Source organism: Camelus bactrianus, chromosome 4 (genome assembly GCF_048773025.1).
Source record: "Camelus bactrianus isolate YW-2024 breed Bactrian camel chromosome 4, ASM4877302v1, whole genome shotgun sequence".
Taxonomy (NCBI): Eukaryota; Metazoa; Chordata; class Mammalia; order Artiodactyla; family Camelidae; genus Camelus; species Camelus bactrianus.
Window position 1 is genome coordinate 43,653,810 of NC_133542.1, and position 23,634 is coordinate 43,677,443.

At 37.2% G+C, this 23,634-nt stretch overlaps 1 long non-coding RNA gene across 7 annotated transcripts in view; it reads right to left on the minus strand.

The window, feature by feature from the left end:
- The window catches only part of LOC123616261 (uncharacterized), a 556,494-nt gene that overhangs the window by 205,924 nt on the left and 326,936 nt on the right, over positions 1–23,634 (minus strand). The window lies entirely within an intron of this gene.

The window sequence follows — 23,634 nt, forward strand, 5'->3', positions numbered from 1 at the left end:
AAAGGTAGTCAGTCAACCCTGAAACTCTTCCTTTGGAAGCAGATTCAGGTACAAAATGATTTCTTGATGCTGTTGAGACCTACCTCTCGCCAAGAACTTTGGCTGCAAATCAAGGAAGCAACTTCCCATGTGATCATTTCAAGCTTTGGTTCTACTGAATTTTCTGGGCTCTTTGAACTCTTGTTTGGAATTGAAATTCCACTTTTTTTGTAGTAGGATTGACAAGGGAGAATGTCTGGAAATGCATTTGTGTTTAAATCGGAGGCCTCCAAGTTGCTTGATGCTTTGGTCTTGGACTTAGGAAGAAAATGAAAATTAACGTGAATGCCCTGGCTGCCACAGCACAAGTCAGAGTCACCTTCGCTCCTCGCCTTCCAGCCTCGACTTGCTCTAACGTAATCTTGTCTGCTGAAGCAAGAGGTGTGACCACTGTGTTAGTACCTGCATTTCAGCTCTAAACTCGTCTGGCCTAACAGCACAGGGGCTCTCCCTCTCCAGCAGCCTTCTCAATCAGAACGTGCCACGCGATGTAAGTGAGCCCCGGCCTCTCCACCTGCCCCTTCCGCCTCTTCAGCCTATACCCTGCATGTTCTAGCAACCTCTACCCGTGCTACTGTGATGGCACATTTTTCTGCAATGCAAAGGTAAATAAAAGTTACATGCCTATCAGAGAATCAAGGGTTTCAAAGTAAATGTAAATTCTCTCATCATCTCTAATTGTCACTTGCTGTGGATGTCAAACTGACAGAGTAGCAGAATCTAATTTCCTTGTTTGATTCACCATGAAATTAAACTGAACTGACAATTTTTATTTTCACCTGGCAAATTCATCCGACACTATTTAAATCTAGCTAATCAAGTACAGTTATCTGTGGTGCACAGTCATCTCCCCTACCACACCTCTGATTTGCAGTATCCCACTTCCTGGACTCCCTCTGTCAGCTGTGCTTTGGATTACATTTACAGTTTTAGAAGGTGTAAAGGAATGCATGAACATAGTTAGCCAAGGTGCCAGCAAATGTATCATGTCACAAAATTACTACTGAAAGGTGAAAAAATGAAAAAAAAGAAGAGTGAAAAACAAAACTCCCAGACTGCAATGCTGTTCAAAAACCCAACCAGTCAGATGGTTTGGCGAAGCCTGTGCTCAGCAAAGTAGAAAATATAATTCCAAAGTTAACTGACTAATTTTTTTTAAATGTTTAACCTATGTAAGAAAGAAATTTCACCATTCAGAAATAATACTGTAGTAGGAAGAACCAGATACATATTTTTCTGATAAAATGAGGCCATCTGGCAGGGTGGGAGTGGCCACCAATAGATGAACTACCTATAATTTGAGCTATCAAAGACAAGGAAGGATCCTCATCCTAGAGTCATTATACAATGTCCCAAAGCAAAGATGTACGACATTGTAGGGCACCAAAAAAGGCTTAAGTCTTGGCATATAACCATCGGCCATTACCAGCAGGGGTGACTTCGAGGATCATCAATGAAGGAAAGAACTTGAACTTATTGAGTCCAAAGAACATTAAATGGGTGTCTTGATGAGTCCACGAGGAGGTGCACATTAGCTGGACCCAAAGCTACAAGTTATAACATGTCTTCACCCTGAACATCTCTTCCATCCCATGCCTGTTTCTAGATTTTCACAACAATTTATCACAGACATGTGTCTGACCTTTATTTGCTTTGAAACTGAAGTGTAGTTTCATGGATTCAATATCAATCCTGAAACATATTTAAAGATGAACAGAATCTCTGGGTTGATTCTATATCTGAGACAGAAGCTAAAATATTTCTACATAGTTAATGATTATGAATCATGTAAGAATCTGAGTAAATATGTGCTCAACCCTTAGAAAAATGCATACAACGCATAAACACCAGCATGCAACTTCAGAAGAACATCCATGGACTCCTTAAAGCCCTTACATTAACGAGACATAATCATAGGTGCAGTTTTTGAACGTTTTCTACATGCCGGGCACTGCACTAACACCTTAGAGATATCATCACACCATCTGGCCTGGCCTCTTCAGCCCTGCTGGAAAGAATCATTCAATTAAAAACTCTTGGCCAGTCACTCTTGAGGAAGTCACATGAACTTGCTCTTGTGCCAAGCCACTCAAGTACAAAGAAGTATCTGCAAAGTAGGAGTGGCTTCCGTTGTGTCTTTAACTTAGGGCCATAACTTAAATCGCTTGCTGTCTTCAATGCTCTCAATATCTTAATACATATAACATATTTCTCTTCATAGGGAGTCAATCAGGCATGTTCACTGAATCTCAGGAATGGCTGCTCTGAAGAAAGACTGGCTGAATCTGTGCTTCCTCCAGGTTTCCCCAGATGATTTTTGTATCTACCATATAAACTTGAGTTTCTTTAGAACCACACCAAATACATTCCTTGAGTCATTTTTTTTTTCAATAGGAGGTATGGAAACTTAGGTTTATTTCTATGGTTTAGATCCTTAGAGCCCTAAAAGACACTATTATCCCCACTTGATATAGTGGGAAACAAAGGCCCAGAGAGGCTGAATAACTTCCTCTTATCCACATAGTTCATGAGAGGTAAAGCAAGATTCAGAATGCAATCTGGCCTGACTTTAAATCCAATTTCTGAGTTTCTGTGCTCTGTTGCTCTAGACTTCAGGGTAAGAACCTCTAGTTAACAACACTGGTGTATTACAAAATTGATGAGACATTTTCCAACATTAACTAGAATAGAATAAGCAATAAGCATATAAGCATCTCATAAAGTATCCCATTTATTTCAGGCTGAGAAATAAGTTTAGACATTTTATGTCACAAATACCACCCTACCCACTGCCAAGAGTACCTTTCACAGATCTCCAACCAGTCAGAAAGTTCCATTTTTGGGGAAGACTTTGTGATTACCTATGGCCAAACCCAATAGAAAGGATGGATCCAGGGAGAATCTGAATCCTGGAGTCTTAAATTTATATTTTTGCACAGCATCCATGCTATTTTTAGGATCAAACTGAACTATGAAAATACTTCCTCCTAGCAAACAGGACAGAATGGACTGCATGGAAACCTAGTGATCTAACCTTAAGTACCAAGTTCAGGATAAAATCAAGAATTTACACAGAAGAAAACTGGGTAAGTGCCAATAACATTACAGAAGCAAGTGCTAAAAAGCAGAAGAGAAGCATTAAAGCCAGTGCCATTGAGTGGTGGCAGATGATGGAGATCTTGGAGAAAGCTGAGACCTGCAGGAGCAGCAGAAGAGTTGTCAGGGTGATTCTGAGGAACTGAAGCAAGATAAGGTGATCTGCAAAAGAATTAAAGGAAGGAGGACAAGGAAGGAAAGAAAAAAGTCAGGACCTCTTGATATTCTGTTCTCCTGCACTGTACGTTATGGCTGGGGAGGAAGGAGAAGCCATGACAGGGCTTTAACAGAACACGTCACTCCCAAGATCATTCCCAGCAAGAAACAAGTGGACACTTGACTGCAGGCGCAGGTGCAGTTAGGGAGTGAGCCCAAGGATGCTCTTGCTCAAATACCGGCATGCTGGGTCGTTAGTATTACTTTCTCATCCAGGTATGGACGTTGGACATGGGATTCTAGAAAGAACTGTATAACAAGCATTCATTAAAAAAAAAAAAAAAGCATAAATAACTCTGTTTTCTCCATTGAAGAGACTGATACCCAAGCACTCTTCCCATTTTTTTAGAAAAAAATTAAAACATTATGAAAAGGCATATTGTAGCATAGTGCAGTATACTTACCATTTCAGTGAAAGCAGTGAACAAGTCCAAGCAAGGCCCAGGGAGTAAAATGTGAAATCGAATTACCGAGGGGGAAAGAAATTTGATCACCTACGACATGTTTTAAGAGCAGGCAAGAGCTACATCTGGCAAAAGGCTCAACACAACATTGCTTCCAGTGGAAATTATGAGAAGACCAAAGAGTGTTTCATGGGCAGCCACTGATATGTGGAATACTACTCACAGTTGGAAAAGGATACAAGAGAGTGGAGGAGATGCTCACAGGATAAAATTAAATGAAGAAATCAAGGAAGCATCTACTTTTAGGAAGTAGAAGAAAAATAAAAGCAGAATAAAAGAAACAAGATTGTTGGAGTGCCAAAGGTAAGGCAAAGCCATGGAATAAAGGAAGTAAATAGAATGTTGCTCAAAGTACCAGATCTTGATGCCAGAATGTAAATCAATCCACTGTTTCTGTCTTTGAGAAAGTTTTACTGCTGCTGCTGCTACTACTATTTAAATAATAATAAAAATACTAGCCAAAGAGCCACACTAAAGAATGGGTTTGGCGATATAGTTAATTTACATTGTTGAAAGCTCCTACCTCCTCATGCACTGGCAACAAAAACTAGTTACAAACAGTTCTGGGGACCCCATATTGAGAAGGACTGGTTTAAACTTAAAAAAAGAAGAGATTGTCAACAAAAGTCTGAAAGGGAGAGCGGAGTGCCAAGCAGAGAGCAAACATTAACACCTGAGGCAGGAGAGAAGCTACAGCTCCCATAGGAGGATGCTGCAAGGGAATAAAGTCATCAGGAGAAAGGGACAGAGAAAAGATGCTTAAAGAGAGACAGGAGAGGGACACCAGCTTCTCTGCTCTTGTAGGGAGCATGTGGACAGAACAGGGCGGAGGATGTCACTGCTGAGAGACAGGGTACCTGGGCCTTTGGATGTGACCCCAAGTAGCTAATGCAAATTGGTAAGAAGGGTTTCTCACTTTCAGGATGAGTCGGTAAAGGAAAACTTGAGGCTTATCGAGAAGGGTCCAAGTATGTTCTTAGAGTAAACCATTGTTCTAAATATCACTTTTAAGATGATCAGTTAATATAACTTAGACTCAAGAATCATACTGAAGGCTTTTATCACTGATCAAGCACAGCTTTCATTAGTTGAGGAGTATCTACACTCTGAAAATGATTCTTGGCACAGATGATGTGAACTGATTCTATTCATCTGCTGGGGCTGCCATAACAAAGCACTGCAGGCTGGACAGCTTATACAACGGACGTTTATTTTGTCACAGTTCTAGAGACTCGATCAAGGTGTCGGCAAGGGTTGGTTTCTTCTGAGACTATTCTCTTGGTTTATTTCTTTTTGGCTTATTCGCCTTATTATCTGGCTATTTTCCCCTGTCTCTTCACGTGGTAAATGTCTATGTTCTAATCTCCTTTTCTTTTAAGGACACCAGCTGCATTAGATTAGGGCCCATGTAACGATCTCATTTTAATTTGATTGCCTCTTTAAAGATCTTTCCCAAATACAGTCATTTTCTGAGTTACTGGGGGCCAAGGCTCTTGAATATATGAAGCCGGGTGTCACAGCCCGTAACACTAATGAAGCTCTAACCCATAATGAAACACTAAGCACACCAGGCCCCGTGCAACCACGTTCCCTACACAGTGACTAGCACGGCACATTCCAAGCAGAGTGAGAGGTAGGTTTGAGGGGCTCAGTTCATACTGGTTGGGTGGATGGATGGTTTTGAACCACTTCCCCATTCTCTTTCAAATTCTCTTTGAACAAACTGTCAGTTTTATGTACTAATATTTCCCATTGAAAATAAGTTTAGAATAGGGATCCACATATCCAAAGAGAAAAGCTGGATGTGGTGGTGAACAGAATCTGAAGTTGTCAGTGGCATAGCTCAGGTCAAAACATCTTACACTGGATCTCATGGTAAATTTGAGGGACTTGGGTTTTTTATGCCCTCCTTAATCCGTTGCACAGTACTCTCTAAACACATGGCAACATCCTCTTCAAACAACCCAAGACACATTTTAAAAAATTCAGAAATTGCACTCTATAATTTAGACGTCAAGCCACCAAAATCCAATGCACTTTCTTCAATGAACCCAGATATTTGCAGCTTTTTATGTCCACCCTGTCTTCCACTGGACTAGCATGCTTATCTTTTAGAGTCGATTAGATCATGTCATGGCTTTCCTCTACCTTTGGGGTACTTCTTCTCCATTCAATTAGTTCTCTTCTGCAGGCAAAAAACTTATCTAGGTATCCCAGTCACTGAAAGACGTTATTTCACTTAAAATAAGTGGGAGCAAGAGCTTAAAGTGATCAGTTTGGACGAGACCCATCAGAATTGGAATACTTTTGCAAGACTTGTGTGCAGGATTTTATTTTATTCCATTCCCTTTATAGAAAACTACCCAACCTGCTCTGGTTCTTTGCTCATTAACAGCTTAAATCATGCAAAATGTTAAAAGTCACTGTTGCAATGGTATTTGATAGAGAATTTAAATTAGACCACAGAGAAAAATGACAGTACTCTTCTGAGGCTGTATGATTCATTTCTTGGTACCAAACCAGAAGTTGAAAATGCAATGCAATTTTATAATGAACAGAAGCATTGCCTCTGGCCCTCATACAACTCCAAAAATAGTTAGAACAAGGCTGACCAAAAATCAGAAGGGTCTTATGCATATGTATATTATATATATATATATGCATATATAATACGTATATCACTCTCCATATATTTTCTCCCTCTCTCTCTCTCTTCCTCCCTCCCTCCGACTCTCTTTCCATCTTTGGGACTGTATCTCTCTGTCTCTTGATCTTCTTCTCACTCCCTTTCTCTTTGCCTCTCTTTTTGTCTCTGTCTCTATTACTCTAACTTACTTTCTCTGACTCTGTGGATCCCTCCTCTGGATCTCTCTCAGTCACTTACTGTCTCTGTCCTTTTCACTCTCTTGCTGCCGCTTGGTCTGTATGCCTCTGTGCCTCTCTCTTAGTCCCACCTGTCTTGCTTTTTTAACCACATATTTAAGTCTCTTTTTCCATGGGAATCTGTCTTTGTTCCCGTAACAGTCTCTCCCTCTCCCCACTCTCTGTCTCTCTCAACAGTGTTTAGAGCAATTCCATTTTGATACCTTGCATTTTTATAGAGAAGCTTTTTCTCCAGAGGCTTGCAACTCCCCTCTGCCTGCTGAGACATGGAGGAGCTCTTTCTTGTCCTTCTCTCCAAGGCTGTGCTATCATCCAGCAGAGGATGTGCCACCAGTGCTTCCTACACCTCTTCACCCTGGACGCTAAATATATGTCCTACTTTCAGACTTAGCTCAGCATGAAACCTGCGAGGAGGGTTTCAGATCTTCACCCTAGGTGGTTTGTCCAGAGCCAGTCTGCTGAAGCCACCCTCTGGCTTTGCTATTTTTGTCATTCTAAGTGACTTCTGGGTTACTTAACATAGAGCCCTACATAGTATTTAAGTTTCATGCTTCAGTTCTAAACCTCGTGATGGAACTCTGAAGGATGAATAGCTTATCAGGTTTGAAGAAGAGAGAATACGAAAAGGATTTAGGTTTAAACTTTTGAATAGTGTAAGGGGCTTGATGTGGGAGAGAGGAAGTGAGGGACCAGAAAACCAAGGAAGAAACCCTTTGTAGACCAGTGTGCACGTTAGTTGAGAAATGGTGTGTTTTGTACAGTTAATTGCAGAGTTGTTGGGAAAAATAAAGCACTATCATCACGTTACTGTATAATTACCATTGTTTCCTAAGAAGTTAATATGTAGTTACTACATTATTACAGAAAAATCAAACATGTTATTTCATGGTAACTGTGCAATTAGTTCATGTCACTAGCAAATGCACGCTTACTGAACCAACAAAGAAATAAAATGTTCCATTTTTTTCCCTCTGTGCTCATGAGTCATAATATTGTCCCTCTTTTAGAAATGACATAATGAATCAATGTACTAATATGGGAAGTATGCAGATTATGCTTTTTCCTCCTCATTTTTTTTCTGGGAAGCAAATGAATACCTTGGAAACTGCAGATGCAAAAGAGTTAGCACACCAGATAGGCAGGCAAACAAACAGATTCTATCAAGCAAATCTACTGCATTTAATGAGTTGGGAACAATGAGTCCATTTTTGGCTGTGGTTAGGAAGGGGTACCTTGGCAAGCCAAGTGCCTCAGTGGCCAAAAGGAAAGAGAAAAGGATTAAACACATTTCATTCTATGTTGCCTGCAGGCTGAAAGCATAGCAAACAAAAACTGGTACCATGTTATGTGTACATTCACAGAAGAACTTCAGTTTCTGTCGCACATACTGCGAAGGAAAAATGCCGTGTTTCAATATTTAAATCAGTTCTATAAAAAGCAGACCACTTGGGAAAAGTTTGAATTCCCTAGCAGAAGTTGATCTCGTAGAACAAAAGCGATTTAGCTTTAGGAAGAAGGAGTACACAGTATTCTTTGTCAATGCCAGCATGCATTTATACTTACAGCCCTGTGTACAGTCATCTTTCTATGAAGCTAATCGCAAACTGCTTCAAATAATGAGGCCAGGTCTGTTTATTGTAGCTAATTGATTTCCAATACTTCAAAATTAATTGGGCAGAACAGGTCATCCCAAGCATTCTTTGAGGCATGTTTTAATGGGCTCTGAATTTAAGGAATTAATGGATAGATTAGTATAATTTATTTTCACATTTGTTATTTCTCTAGAAACAGCTTTAAAATTCTCCCGGGAAGAAACCTTATCCTTGTTCCTTTTCTCAACCCTCTCCCTTTTAAATGCACAACACTGAATTCACCTCTTCTTTATGTTTAGCAGGAAAATGCCTCAGCTCCCTAGCTACTCTGACCTTAAATTCTAATCATGAAAGTAAAAAGTTGTAGGGATCACCTGAACTCACTAAAGTCTTCAAAATATACTAGCCACCCTGTCCGACTGACAAAGATACCTGGGGGGAACTGTCTTTGTCCTCTCATATATACAGTATTTATATTTATATGTAGATTTTGTAATTAATGGCTGATGTGTTATTTTCAAAAAACGTAGGTTGCATTCAACACCAGTTTTCAATCTTCCTATTAGCATATACTTCCAGACTGTTCAAAAGGAGGAAAGCAAATAAAACTTTGATCAATGATGAAGTTACCTAAATTCCTGGTGATCCAATTCAACAACTGTCAATCATGAAAATATATATGTATCCTTTTAAAGGCAAGATCATCAAGTGCCTGTGATCTTCTTTATTCAAGATGGGTCACAGAGATTCAGATTCCTTAAAGGCAGATGCAGACAGAACTAAACCTAATTTTACCTGTGATTACAGCAGGGCTACTATGTCTTTCTCATCTTTCACCTAACCCACCCTATCCTGGACCCAACCTTCAGGACTTTGATGATACATGAAGCGCAATCATTCAGTTGATCTTCACCCTCAAGCCTTTCTTTGGTGTTAAGTATTAAGAAAACATCTCATTTCTTTAAAATGAGAAGTGTGGTATTGTAGGCAGAATTCTACAGTGGCTTGCAAGATTTCCCACCTCCCTGAGGTACACGCCCTGCATAATCCCTAGGACTGAGAGTATGATGAGTTTTACCATACTTGGTTTTGTTAAAATAAAGAGATTATCCTTATTTTATCCTCAGGTGGGCCTAAATCAATCACATGAGCCCTATTTAAAAGATAAGACTCTTCTCCAGCTGGTCAGAGAGAAGGAGGTCAGACAGATGTGCTCCCATTGGCCTAGAAGAATGCCAACATCTGTGTGTGAACTTTATAAGGGGGTCACATGGGAAAGAACTGCAGATGGTCTCTAGCAGCTGACAGTGGTCCCCAACCAACAGCTAGAAGGAAAATGGGTACCTAGAGTCCTGCAACCATGAGGAAATGAATTCTGCCTATAATCAGTGGGTTTAGAAGAAGACTGTAAACCCAGATGAAAACGCTGACATGGCTGACACCTTAATTTCAGCCTGGTGAGACTCTGAACAGGGAATCCTGTCACACCATGCCAGATACTTGACCTACAAAGAATGTGAGGTAACAAATTTCTGTTGTTTTAAGCCACTATATTTGTAGCAATTTGTCACACAGCAATAGAAAAATAATACAATTGGAAAGAAAGCATGTGACCTTTGTATCTGGAAGACTTTTTCATGCTTATAATTTTCATCCCAGACATTTTGGAGATACTCTATTGAGGATTTGGCACCATATTAGTTTTTCTCTGGTAATGCTTTAGATACAAGATTCAATATTAACTGGTCATACCTCGTATTTAAAGACTTTGTGACCAAGAAAAAAATTTTAATAGAACCAGAGTTCCCCCAAGAGTATCCATATACTCTGTCAATGCAAGTTCTTTAGTGAAAGGAGCCTGTTTCCTCTCAAACCATCATGTTTCTTATTTAGAAAACTCTAAACAAACACTTCATGAAGCCCACTGCCAGGGTTTTGTTTTGTTGGAAGCACACACTAGACTGAGAGCGTAAATGATTGCACTCTCTGGGATGGTATAATTCACAGAAGGAAGGAGAGAAAAATGCAGCTTTGCATCAGCCCACATCACATTTGTGAAAGTCACAAAAAGGATAAGGTTTCAGCTCACACAGTTAATACTGCTTTGTTAAAAAGGCTATCCCATCAGACTCCCACACAGGAATCCCAAGAGGAAGTCTGATGTTGGCAAACATGCAAAGTCACACAACACTGTGTTTTCATGTAATGAGTACCACTGCAGATAAAGACATTATAACAATCTTTGTGAAAATGAAACTAGAGATAGCCTGTCGTTTAAAAGTACAACGAAATTGCCTTAAAGGCAAGCCCTATTACTGTCCATGAAGCATCCCAAATAGAGTTGTCACCTAAGTAAGCATTTATGTGTGTTCAGCCAGGAAGGCTGCCTGTCACTTGTCATCAGGTCATGCTTCATTGAAGAATTTGGGGTGGAGGGGAGCTTCTTGTTCTGTGGTGGTCTATTTAGGTTTTTGGTTTTTTTTTTTACACATCAACTAAATAACATGTATAATCCACCTGTGTTTTGTTTTGCTTTATAGTGAAAGTATCCGCTTTTTAATAACACCTTCATTGAGATAAAGTTAAAATATCATACAATCCATCCTTTTAAAGTATAAATTCAATGGCATTTATATATTCATAGAGCTGTACGATCATCCCCACTGTCTAATTTTAGAACATTTTCATCACCCCATAAAGAAAGCCTGTCCCCACCCACGCCTTAGTAGTCACTCCCCACTCCCTCCTCCTCCCAGCCCCTGGCAACCTGTAATCTACTTTCTGTCTCCATAGATCTACCTATGCTGGATATTTCATATAAATAAAATCATACAATACGTGGCCTTTTGTGTCTAATTTCTTAGCATATTTTCAAGGTTCATCAATGTCATAGCATAGATCAGTACTTTAGTCCATCTTAAGACCAAATAATACCCATTACATGGATACACGACATTTTGATTAACTATTCATCCATGTATGGACATTTAGGTTGCTTCTACTTTTTGGCTGTGATGAATAATACTGCTAAAAGCATCCATGTACAAGTTTTTGTGTTGATCTATATTTTCATTTTTCATGGGAGTAGAACTGTTTGGATCATATGGTAATTTCCTGTTTAACATTTTGAGGAACTGCATGACTGTTTTCCAGATTAGTTGCACCATTTAAAAATCTGACCAATTTATCTGTCTTCTTTCTAGATATTCTAGAGGGTATGAAGTAGTGCCTTATTATGATTTTAACTTACATTCTAATTATCAGTGATGTTGAGGACCTTTTCATATGCTTACTGGATATTTGAATATCTTCTTTGACTTAATGTCTATCCCAATTATTTGCCCATTTTTTAATTGGGTTACTTGGCTTTCCATAGTCGAGGTGTATGAGTTCTTTATATATTCTGGACATAAGTCCTTTATCAGATACATATAATTTTCAAATATGCTTTCTCATTCTGTGGGGCTGCTTTTTTTATTTCCTTGATGCACACAAATTTTTATTTTGATGATATACAATTTATTTATTTTTGTTGTTGTTATTGCTTGTGCTTTTGGTGTCATATAAAAGAAACCACTGACTAATCCAAAGTCATGAGGATTCCTGCCTAGGAAATTTCATAGGTTTAACTTTTATATTTAGGTCTGTGGTTCACTTTTTGCTTATTTTTGTATGTGATATGTAAAGTAGGGGTACATTTTCAGTCTTTTGCATGAGGATACCCACTTGTCCCAGTGCTACTTGTTGAAAAGACTATTCTCTACCATTGATTGTCTTGGCACCCCTATTAAAAATCAATTGAGCATAAATGTATGGACTTATTTCTGGACTCTCAATTGCATTCCATTGACGAATATGTATATCCTTATGCCAGTACCACACTGTCTTGATTACACTATCTTTGTAGTAAGTTTTGAATAGGGAAATGTGAGTGCTCCAAGTTTGTTCTTTTTCAAGATTGTTTTGGCTATTCTGGGTTCCTTGCATTTCCATATGAATTTTAGGATCAACTTCTCAATTTTTGCAAAAATTGCAGCTGAGATTCAGATAAAAGTTGCATTAACTCTGTAGTGCAATTTGGGGAGTCCTGTCATCTTAACAATATAAATCTTCTAATCCATGAACATAAGAAGTCTTTCCACTTATTAGGTCTTCCTTAATTTCTTTTAATGATGTTTTATAGTTTTCTGTGTACCTATATGTTAAACTTACTGTAAAATATTGTATCCTTTTTTATTACTGTAAGTGAAATTATTCTCTTAATTTCATTTTCTCATTGTTCACTGCTAATGAGAGCAACGTGTGTTTAGGACAACATGGTGCATTCTAGGACACTATAGCCACATTGAAGACATTCTTCACAGCTCTATCAGTAGTTGTGTTATACTTGTAAAGAACTTTGTATCTTTCTATCTCTGTTTGTCATATAAAACACCTCTGGATTGTTAACTAGTAGGGACGTTTTCTTTTAAAAATATATAAATATAGTGGCAACTATCTATAGTTTACATTTGGGTAACAAAGATTTATTGATCTTTTTTTATATGTCAGGCACTTCTGTAGGTGCTTGAAATACCTAAGTGCTTGAGATACATTGGTGAACAAACCAGCAAAGATCCATGCCTCTGTGGAGCTCACTGTTTTTATGCCCAGCACTGGTTCAGAGTTTGAAGAAGAAAAATAATTGTTAAAAATTTTATCTTGTCCTTGAGAAATTTGCAGTGTGGTTAAGATACTGAACAACATAGTAGGCTGATATTTGCCATGTACATAATTGCATTGTGCATTAACTCATTCAAGTATATTTACTAAGGAGTAAGAACCAGAACCCATGCTAAGTGCTGATTAAGACATGGCCCAGACCTCAAATGGCTCACATTTTAAAATAAGAGCCGTATAGTCAAGGTAATGATACTAGATGATATAGGATAAGCCACAAATAAAATGCCAAACAGTTTTGGAGATGAGAGATCACATCCAGCTCATAGAGGTAGTGAAATTTAATTTGAGATTATATGGGTAAGTGAGCATTATGAGGTGGAGCTGCATTATAAATAGGAAATACACATATATGTATATATTTCCTACTATATTAGATTACTTGTGTAGTCTAATTTAATCCTATATGAAGAGATGAAGGAGGAAAAGAGGAAAGAAACAGAATAGGATTAGAAAAACCAAGAGGAAAGAAAAAGAAGAGGTTAAGTAAAAGGAAATAACGGAGACACATAAAAGGGAAGAAGTTAGTGGGGAAGGGCTGGAAGGAGAAGGGAGGGACTAAAATTTTTTTTAGAATATTCTACATGGAAGATGCCGAACTGGGCATTCTACATGAATTGCCTCATTTTTTTGTTCATAAATGTCCAAGAAAGAAGGCATTATTATAATCTTCAGTTTATAGATAAGATAACTAAGACCTAGATAAGTTAACATGTAACTTACTCAAAGTCTTATATTTAGTAAATTAAAAAGGCAGAATTCATCTGTGAATTTGTCTACTCATTTACACTTTCTTTGGGTAGAAAGATCATTGAAGGTTAGAGTTTAAAACAAGAAGGAAAATAATCTTTACGAAATCTTGGGCAGTCCTTACCAATCATGTTAAATTCAGAAGCCAGTGAATGAGATCACAAAATTAAGCACTTATTTCTCATTCTTCTACTCTCAGCACCTAGTTCAGTGCCAAATACAATGTGAAGATCTAGTTATACTCGAAAACCAAGGATACTTTAAAAATATTAGAAAAATGATAAAGATCATGGAGTAGCATCACAGAAACCAAGAGAGCCTCAAAGATGGTGAATTACACCTAATGCCAGAGAGACTGCAAGAAAAATAAAATTAATGAAAGATGGCTAAATTCAACAATTAAAAGCTTTTTTAGTCTCTCACTGGTGTCATTATTGATTTATTTTTGTTTTTCTTTAACCAATTTAATTGAAGGATAATTTATATACAAAGCTAGATCTCGCAAGAGGGTGCATTTTGATGAATTTTGAACAGTTGTATACCATATAAGCCATCATAATCATGATACAGAAAAGCTCCATCACCTCCCAAACACTCCTTACATAATGATGTCTTTTAATGATCATATTTCTTAGTTTTAACATACTTCAGTTTTGATGAACAGAGTTTCTCTTCATGAGCAGAATTTCTTAGTTTTAATGTAGTCCAATGTGCCAATTTTTTCCTTTATAGTTCAGTGGATCTTGTGTTGTATTTAAGAAATCTTTTCATATCCCAAATTCATGGAGAAATTCTCATTTATTTTTAGAAGCTTTATTGTTTTGATATTCACAACAATAACCTGGAATCCAACTATACATCAGCTATAGAAACTGAGTAAAAATAAAATGTGTACACCTATTAAAGTGTCTAAAATTAAAACAACTGATCGTACCAAGCATTGGTGACCATATAGAGCAACTTTCATACACTACGGATAAAAATGTAAATAACCCCCATAACCACTTTGGACTGCAGTTTGCAGTTTATCAGATAGTTAAATATACACCTACCATTTGTCCTAGCCATTCCCTCCCAGGTATTTACCCAAGAGAAATAAAATTTCATTTCTTGACAAAAATCTTACACATGAATGCTTATAGCAGCTTTAATCATAACACCCAACCACTGGAAATGACTTGAATGTTTATCAGCATATGAACAAATGAATCTGGTCTATCCATAAAATGGAATATTACTCAGAAGTAAAAAGGAAATAACTTCTCATTGAATGAATCTTAAGATAATTATGTTGTGACAGAAGCCAGATACAAAAAGTACACTTGCTGTGTGATTCAATTTATATATAAAACAAGACTGTTTAATGAAACCTCTAGTAATAGAAAGCAGATCAGCTGTTGTTTGGAGATGGAGTAAGGAGGTTGGAAGGAAAGAATTATAGAGGAACACTAGGAAACTTTTGGGAGTGTTAAATATGTTCACTATCTTGCTTGTGGTGACAGTTTTATTAATGTATTAGTATGTTAAAACTCATCAAATTGTATCTTGAAAACATATGCAGTTTATAGTATGTCAATTATGCCCTAATAAAGGTGATAATGTAATTAAATTGTGTATAGTCACAGAATAGAACATAAAACAGAAATGAAAATTTAAAAACTACAGCTCTCTGTGGTAACATAGGTAATTCTTAAAGCATGAAAGCAAAAGAAGCCAGACAATAAAAAATACATAGTCTGACTCCATTTAATATAGAGTTCAAAAGCAAGCAAAACTAATCTACAGCATGAAAAGTTACAACAGTGGAAAATCTTGGGAAGAAAAGAAGAAGTAGAATTTGGGAAAGAGCATGAGGGGAGCCTCTCAGGAGATGAAAATACTCTACTTCTTGAATGCAGTGGTACTTACAGGGGTGTTTACTTTACAATAACTCATTGAGTTGAATGTTTATGTTTGCTTTGCACACTTTAGTCCATTATACTTCAATTAAATTTTTTTTTTAAAAATATATAACACACAAAAAAATTAAAAAAGAAGCTATGGGTGAGCTTTGATAAGACTATTTCAACAGATGACATGAATGATGGTTACATCAAAAGGAGTAAGGCAGTAGTCAATTGTAAATGGCAAATGTAAGTAACTGTTTCAGAAAGTACCTGAAATAAAACAGCAAAATATGGGACAAGAGTCAAGGATATAATAGCACTGAAAAAATTAATAGTAAGTACTAGTACTAGAGATGCCAAGACTACATGATATAGTGGTTAACAGCATGTAGTACATGGGAATCAGGCATTCTTCACTTCAAATCCAGGCTCTATGTCTTACTAGGTAAGAGTTGGGGAAGCTATTGAACTCATTTTTGTTCAACTATACAGTGAAATGAATAGTACTTAATTCTCACAACAGTTGTGAGGATTAAATGAGACAGTATAAATACAGTTTAGCATGTTAGATATTTAACATAGTATCTACTAAGCTCTTAAAAAGCATCAGCAATTATTTGATAATAATGAAAAGTATCTGTAGTTGGAGAAAAAAGGTCACAGCAAAGGGATCATGGGGGTTTTAGGTTTGATCCTGCCAGAAGGCTGCTACTGGGAGACAGAATAACCAGTACAGATGGTGTCTTCATGAAGGTCTGCAATGACAAACTAAGAGACTGTAAGGGCTTCACATGTGGCGAGTTTCTCTCTCAAAAATGTTGAGGGGCAAGAGGCTAAGGCACTAAACTGAAAACCTCTTGAGGGAAGATCTGAACCTTTCTATTCTTCCCCATTTTTAAGGGAAGACTCATAAGGCTCTTGGATGAAACCTCTGGGTTGCCATACACTAGGATATGGGATAAAGAGAAGCATACTGGGTCTTACCAAAACTGAAACTCATTTCAGACCCAGCTTAATCCCCAACTGAATCCCTGATAGTGTTCAGTCTGATAAAGAAGGTATACTGGAAAGATAAAAACTGAGAATTTTCCAATTTTAAGCAAAAAAAAAAGTTTACAGATCAATAGTGCACTCTGAAAATGAAAAAAAGAATAAAATGTAAGTATACATTTAGATATGTTGTATTATAAACATGAAGCATATAAAGACAATATTAAAAACTACCACAGAAAAGGCATATTTCCAATGAAGAATTGATAAACTAACAGCAACCTAACAGCAGTAACAGATGTCTGAAATCAAGAATCACTTTCAAGTGCAGAGGGAAGAATATGACAGCTTAGATAGAAGACGACCTTTGGTATAAATGAGGACATAAGAAAGAGATTTTAAGACACACAAAGACTAAGAATTATGAAGCAGAAATACAAATTAAAATATATTGTTTTCATATATACTTACAACATTGAAAAAAATTACCATATACTAGGTCACAAAGGAAGTTTTAATAGATTTTATAGAGTAGATGCCATAGAAATCATCATTTATCATAAGGCAATTTAAACAACAATAAACAACACATAGCTGAAAATATCTTTATATTTCAAGAGTTAAATGAATTCCTAAATGCCTTATAATTGTAATGAGAAAATTACAATGAAAATTTCTAAATGTTTATAAAGCTTGTAGGATGCAACTGAAGCAAAGCTATGATGGAAAGATCTTAGACAAATACATTTATTTGAAAAATTAGAAACATTTAAATTGAATGAGTTCATTGTTCAATTTAGGGGATTAGAAATTTAACTTAAAAACTAAACATAAATAATAGAGAAATAATGAAAAAAAGAAATAGAAACAGAGATTTCAAAAAAATCAAAACAAAAATCAAATAATTTCACATACCAAAAACTATTCTCTTGATGAATTTCATAAACACAAAGGGCACAACCCTTAAAAGAATAGGATGATAAACTCAACTAAGTGAATACTAAATTTTTCTATTAAATAATGGCATCACAAACAAAGTTTAAAGCTAGTTATTGACTGGGAGAAAATATTTGCAAGATGTATAACTGATTATAAAGGTTTAGAATACAGGATAAATAAATTTACATACCAATAGGAAAATTACTTCCCATGTTTTAAAATGTCCAAAGCTCAAGCAATTACACAGAATTGACAGAAAAAGAAAATATATTTTATCTCACTAATAACCTGTGAAATACAAATTAAAATAACTAAGAGCTACTGTTTCACTTATTGAAATAGCAAAAACAAAAAATTAAATCTAATAAAATCACTCCATGAAGGCAGCAATCTTTTTCTTTTTCTCTTATTGCATCTTCAGTACCTAGGACAGTGCCTAGCTCAGGGGAGCCACTTGATAAAGATTTCTTAAATGATTAAATAAATACTCAGTATTGTAACTGTTTTCTAAGGGGAAAACAAACTGACTTTTATTTAAGTAGTCTAAAAATTGATGCAATTCCATTGGAGAACAATCTAACGAAGCTGGAAGGTGTGTGCATGCCATTTAACCCAGCTTACCCACTTCTAGTTTCACACCCTGAAGGTATTCTTCCTCGTATGTGGAAGAATATTCACTGCAACACTGCCTTTAATTTGAGATTAAATTTGAGATTAAAAACTCTTAATTTCCTTCAAAAAGGGAATAATTTTTAAATTATTTTGAATAATTATAGAAGATCATAGTATGGAATGTTATGCAATAATTAAGATGAATGAAACAAAGCTACATGCAACAACACAGATTATCCTAAGTATAAAATTAAAAAAAAAATCAATTTACAAAACAGTGTATCCAGCATGATACCACTTACATAACACAGAAACAGTACCACATATTGTTTAATGAAACACATGAACACTTTATATGTAATAAAGCATGCATGGGGATTTTATTTGCCAGGTCCAGCATAGTCATTACTTTTGCTAGGGGAGGTGAGAAAAGATTGGAGAGAACACTGAGCTTTTCCATGGTTCATGTCATTGATGTTTTTATTTAGATAAAAGATCTGAGACAAATATGATGAAATACTAAAATTAGCTCAAGTTGCTTGGATAATAAATACATCAATGTTGTTTAAATTATCTTTATATTTTGCGTGTGTGTTTCAAACACCTTTTACTTAAACTAAAGGAATACGGAAAAAAAGATGCAAGAAAGAAGTCTACCTTTCCCCTAAGCTAGGTGAGTACAGTGTGTCTGTGATGTGGGGAGCCACGTCTGCTGAGGGATAAAGAGCTTGCAGAGCAAGTGGGGCTGGATGAGGGCAGTAATATACAGCCCATAACCTCTGAGAATAAGGTAAGAATTGTGGTTAACAGTATATGAAACATCCTAAGTTATACAGACCAGCATATGAAATGCATAACCATGGCAGCCGTGGAATTCATAAAAAGGGTACAAGATCTGGAGAATGGATTAGGATGCCATGTACCAAAAACAAACAAACAAACAAAAAGAAAATCTCTGGTTACTAGTAATTTCAACACATATTTACTGACAAATTGTAAAAGTTTCCAAAATAAGGCTAACCCTGGTAGTGCTATCTTGAAGCTGAAAACTAATAAATCTGACTACTACCAGAGAAAGTATGATGTCATTTAGGACCCAAACAGGATCTTGCATAGGGCCACACTGAATGCCAAGGACACAGTCAGAAAAAGCATCCAGTCTTTTCAAGCCCTTTCCTCCCCACACAGGGAAATCTGTGCATCTGCAGCCAAATGAAGATTTAAGCTCTGGCAGCCTTGGCTCTGCCCCCATCAAACTAGAGCTCACTGAACTGTTTGATTATAAGTAGCTTCTTTGATTTTTAAACTGGTTAAATATGATGAAAATCTGTGAAGCAGCTTGCAAATGAACCCCCCAGAAAGACAAAGGCCTTTGAAATGGACATTTCAAATGAGCTAAGTAGGCAGAGAAGCCTGCAAGTAATTGTTCATATTTCATGGGGACTTGGCTTTTCATGAATTCATCTGTGTCATCGTTCATACATATTACAGTGTCGGTTCATTAAAATTCTTGATGCAGTGCTGAACCTGGTCAGACTGAAATGGGGCTGACAAACCTCATGTCTGCCGCACAGATAACCAGACCTTATGAAGGTGAAATTAGTTTTCAGGAGCTGTACTGCTCACTTGATTGATTCCGTCTTAGAAGTCATATGACTTAATGTTTCCTGCTTGGGCTGCCTCTGTCATGCAAACATGACCTGATAACACATTGTCAGGAGCGCTCCAGAGAGCTAACAGCAATCTAACATCTTTCTACTGAGTGTGAAGTTCCATCTGAAATGTGCATATTTGATAAGCAGCTCGTCTTCTCTCTGTCCTTTTCATTTTCAGAAAGTTAATCTTCTCTGCTCTAGTGAGTGCAGTGGGGAGATGAGGTGGGCAGACATGCCGCAGGTGGCCCCAAACTCTGGCACGTCAGGGAAGCTTACTGTCTGGAGGCCATTCTATCTGGACATCACTTCCAAGAAGCAGCCAGGCAAGGAGTGACAACACAGGTCCACTGTCGTGTTCAGAGGGACAGCATTTTCATTTCAGAAGGACTCAGGGGAAGAAAATGAAATAAGGGTGTTTCATTCCTGAGTGGTATTTGACTTTGTTGTCACAGATTCATTTAACCATCTCTCCACCATGGCAAAAATCTGTATTGTATATTCAGGCTAAAATATGCAATGTATTCTTCTGAATAGGAGGTGGCTGACCTCACAGAATTTTAATGCTGGAATTCATACAGAAGCCTCCTTTTGTATCCCATTTTATAGATGAGCAAATCTAAGCTCAGAAAGGCTTAGTGGTTCATCCAGTCACACAACTATGTTAGTGGTAGATCCAAGACTAGGGCTCAGATCTCCAGATTCAGCTTCATTCTGCTGGCACTCCACTGCACTGACCCTCGCCAGAAATCTGACATGAGCTTCAAAGTGATTCTAAGCAGACGGTCACATTTGGATCCAGAGTAACAGCTTCTCATTCCTGATAGAGGCTTCAAATTTTCTCACATAATAACATCATTTTATACTAAACTTTACACATTACAAAGTGCAACCACAGACATTATCTTATTGTCCTTCACAAAGAAATGTTATGTGACACAGCATGCAAAGCATGGTTCTCATTTCACTGGTAAAGAAACTGAGAACGACAGAAGTACCTGCATTGTCATTCATTGGCTAGTTGCCTCTTGGAAGTGATATCCAGACACACTGGCTTCTAGACATTAAGCTCTCCCTCAGAGTTTGGGGCCACCTGCAGCATGTCTGCCCAACTCATTACCCCACTGCACTCATTTGCTCAAGGTCAACTAGAAGGTACTTGAAGGAGTTGGATGGAGATAACCAAAGAAAAGATAGACATAGGAATCCAAGAATCAGAATATCCAACACTGAAGAGTGGCCAAGTGTCAGCTATGCTACCAAACTGGAGAGCAACCAAGCCAGACAAAACCAAGAGGACAGGTGGCTCCAGAAAGAAGTCTCCAAGAAAATAATAAAACCAAAATGATGAATTATCTGATATATTTGATCACTGATAAAAGAATATTTATTTGTGGCCAACAGATCTGAAGGAGAATTTTGAAAAAAAGAAAAGGTACATAGAAAGATAAGTGAATTTTAAAAAGAGAGACAATAATTGTCCCCAGGAAAAATTCAAAAGGAAGCATTGTTCTGATTGACTTCTTACTTTAATTAAATAACACTAAAAAGTCATAATAATTTGATCACTGACTTTAGATTAACCAAGAGATGTAATATAAATACACTGAGAAGATAGTGGAAGGTGTAGTTGTAGCAGAGATGGGAGTATATGAAAGCCAAATTCTCATTTCCATAAAAGGAACTCAATAAATGATATTTAAAGTTGATAAACCTGTTAGTTTTTGCTGCACAGCAAACAACTACAAATGTTAATGGCTCAAAACAAGAAGCGTTTTATGTGCTCAAGATTTGAGGGGTAATAATTTAGGCTGTGCTTAAATGGGATGATTTATCCCTATTCCATCTGATGTCAGCTGGGCTCATTCATCTGTCTGTGGTCCGCTGATAGCGGATGGCTTCATGCATGTATGTACTTGGAAGTTGGCTGGCTGTCACCTGGGTCAATGGAAGCAACTGGGCAAGCCTAGGCTTGTATACATGGTGGTAGCCACAGGGCTCTCAAGTGCAGTAATGAAACAAACCCCAATTTCAAGCCTCTGCTTGCATCATGTTTGCTAACGTCACACTGGCCGAAACGAGACACATAGTCAAGTCCAGATTCAAAGGGTACAGAAATACATGCTACCTCTTCAGGAAGAAGCTATCAAATTACATTGAAAAACTGATTAAGTTCAAAGGTGGAATGAATTTTGAAATCTGCCACAACAGAAACTGAATAGGTAATTTTATTTTAAATATGAACTGAAAAACTAGAATTAAGCAGTTATACTGTACAAATCACAAATACATACCAACAGGACAACTTGAGACAGAATGGCTACTTTAATATTACTTGAGTGAATACATGTAGTCAGGATGAAATTTCCAATGATGATATTTGACAGAATTTCAAAAAGTCCCGCATTTAAAACTACTTAGAAAACAAGATAATGTGCCCCAGAAATCATGTTAGGTAACACAGAACACGGATCTAGGAAATTCCAGTGACAGTTGCTATGGACTGAATGTGACCCTAAGAATTCATATGTTGAAACTCTAATCCTCAATGTGATAGTATTTAGAGATGAGGTCTTTGGGAGGTAATTAGGTCATGAGGATGGAGCCCTCCTGATGGGATTAGTGGTCTTCTAAGAGATAAGTGAGAGCTTGAGTTCTTTTTCTCTCACTGCCAAGTGAGGATACAAGGAGAAGGCTGTCTACAAACCAGGAAGAGTGCTCTCAAGAACTGAACTGGCCAGCACCTTAAGCTTGGATGTCTCAGCCTCCAGAGCTTTGAGAAATAAGTATTTGTTGTCCACATCACCCAGTCCATAGTAATTTGTTATAGCAGCCCAAGATGACTGAGACAATAGTTCAATTCAACTATTTCAGGCAATGCATGTTTAGAAAAATCAGTATTTATTAATTAGTATGTTATTTTACGTGATTTAAACATGTATCTTAAATAAATTATAAATTAAATATCACCATTAGGCATTAAGTATCTACAGGTAATCAATTTGACCAAAACCTTTTACTTTAATCTCCTATTGAAAAAGTGTTAACTGCCTTCTATTTGGTGGTATTTGGGTTTTCAGATGCATTATACATATACATACCAAAATATTAATAGAAGTTATTTCTTGGTAACCAAACTGCCAAGAATTTTAGAAATCTTTCATTGGGATTATCTCGTTTTCTAAAGTAAATATATATTATGATTTTAACAGTGGTAACCAATGCTCACTGTACCAGCTTCAGGTCCTTAGTTCAAACCCCAAGCTTCCATGCCAGAGAAGATTTTTCCCTAATTTCCTCAGTCTCCAACATCACTAAGATCATCACCATCTCACCAGATTATTTCAGGTCACCTTTGTTCTGACAGTTTTCCTAAAGATACTGAAGGGAGGCACTGGCGGTGGCTGAAGGGTGATGTGTGTTGATTAGTTATCATGAGTAGTGATTACTGACTCCTAGGTGTCAGCCCTGGGAGCGCTTGGTGTAGACAGAAGGAAGAAAGCCCTACTCGTGTAAGATGAAGCAATCTACTGTCTCACACCAGGTCCTGGCAAAGTGAAGTGTCCTCTCACATGAAGACTGAGTGTTTGAGGTTAGTTACTGAGGATCAAACAGTGCCCCTTGTGGAGATTCTTCAAACAAACCAGAGAAAAAATTAGGTATGAAGGTCATGAAACATGTGTGTTCTGCTTGTGGCAGTGGTTAAAATTCCTAAAACTGAACACAAACACAAAAACTCAATTTTCCTGTAGGATCATTTAAAAATAAAATTTAAACAACATATTTGTCATAGAAA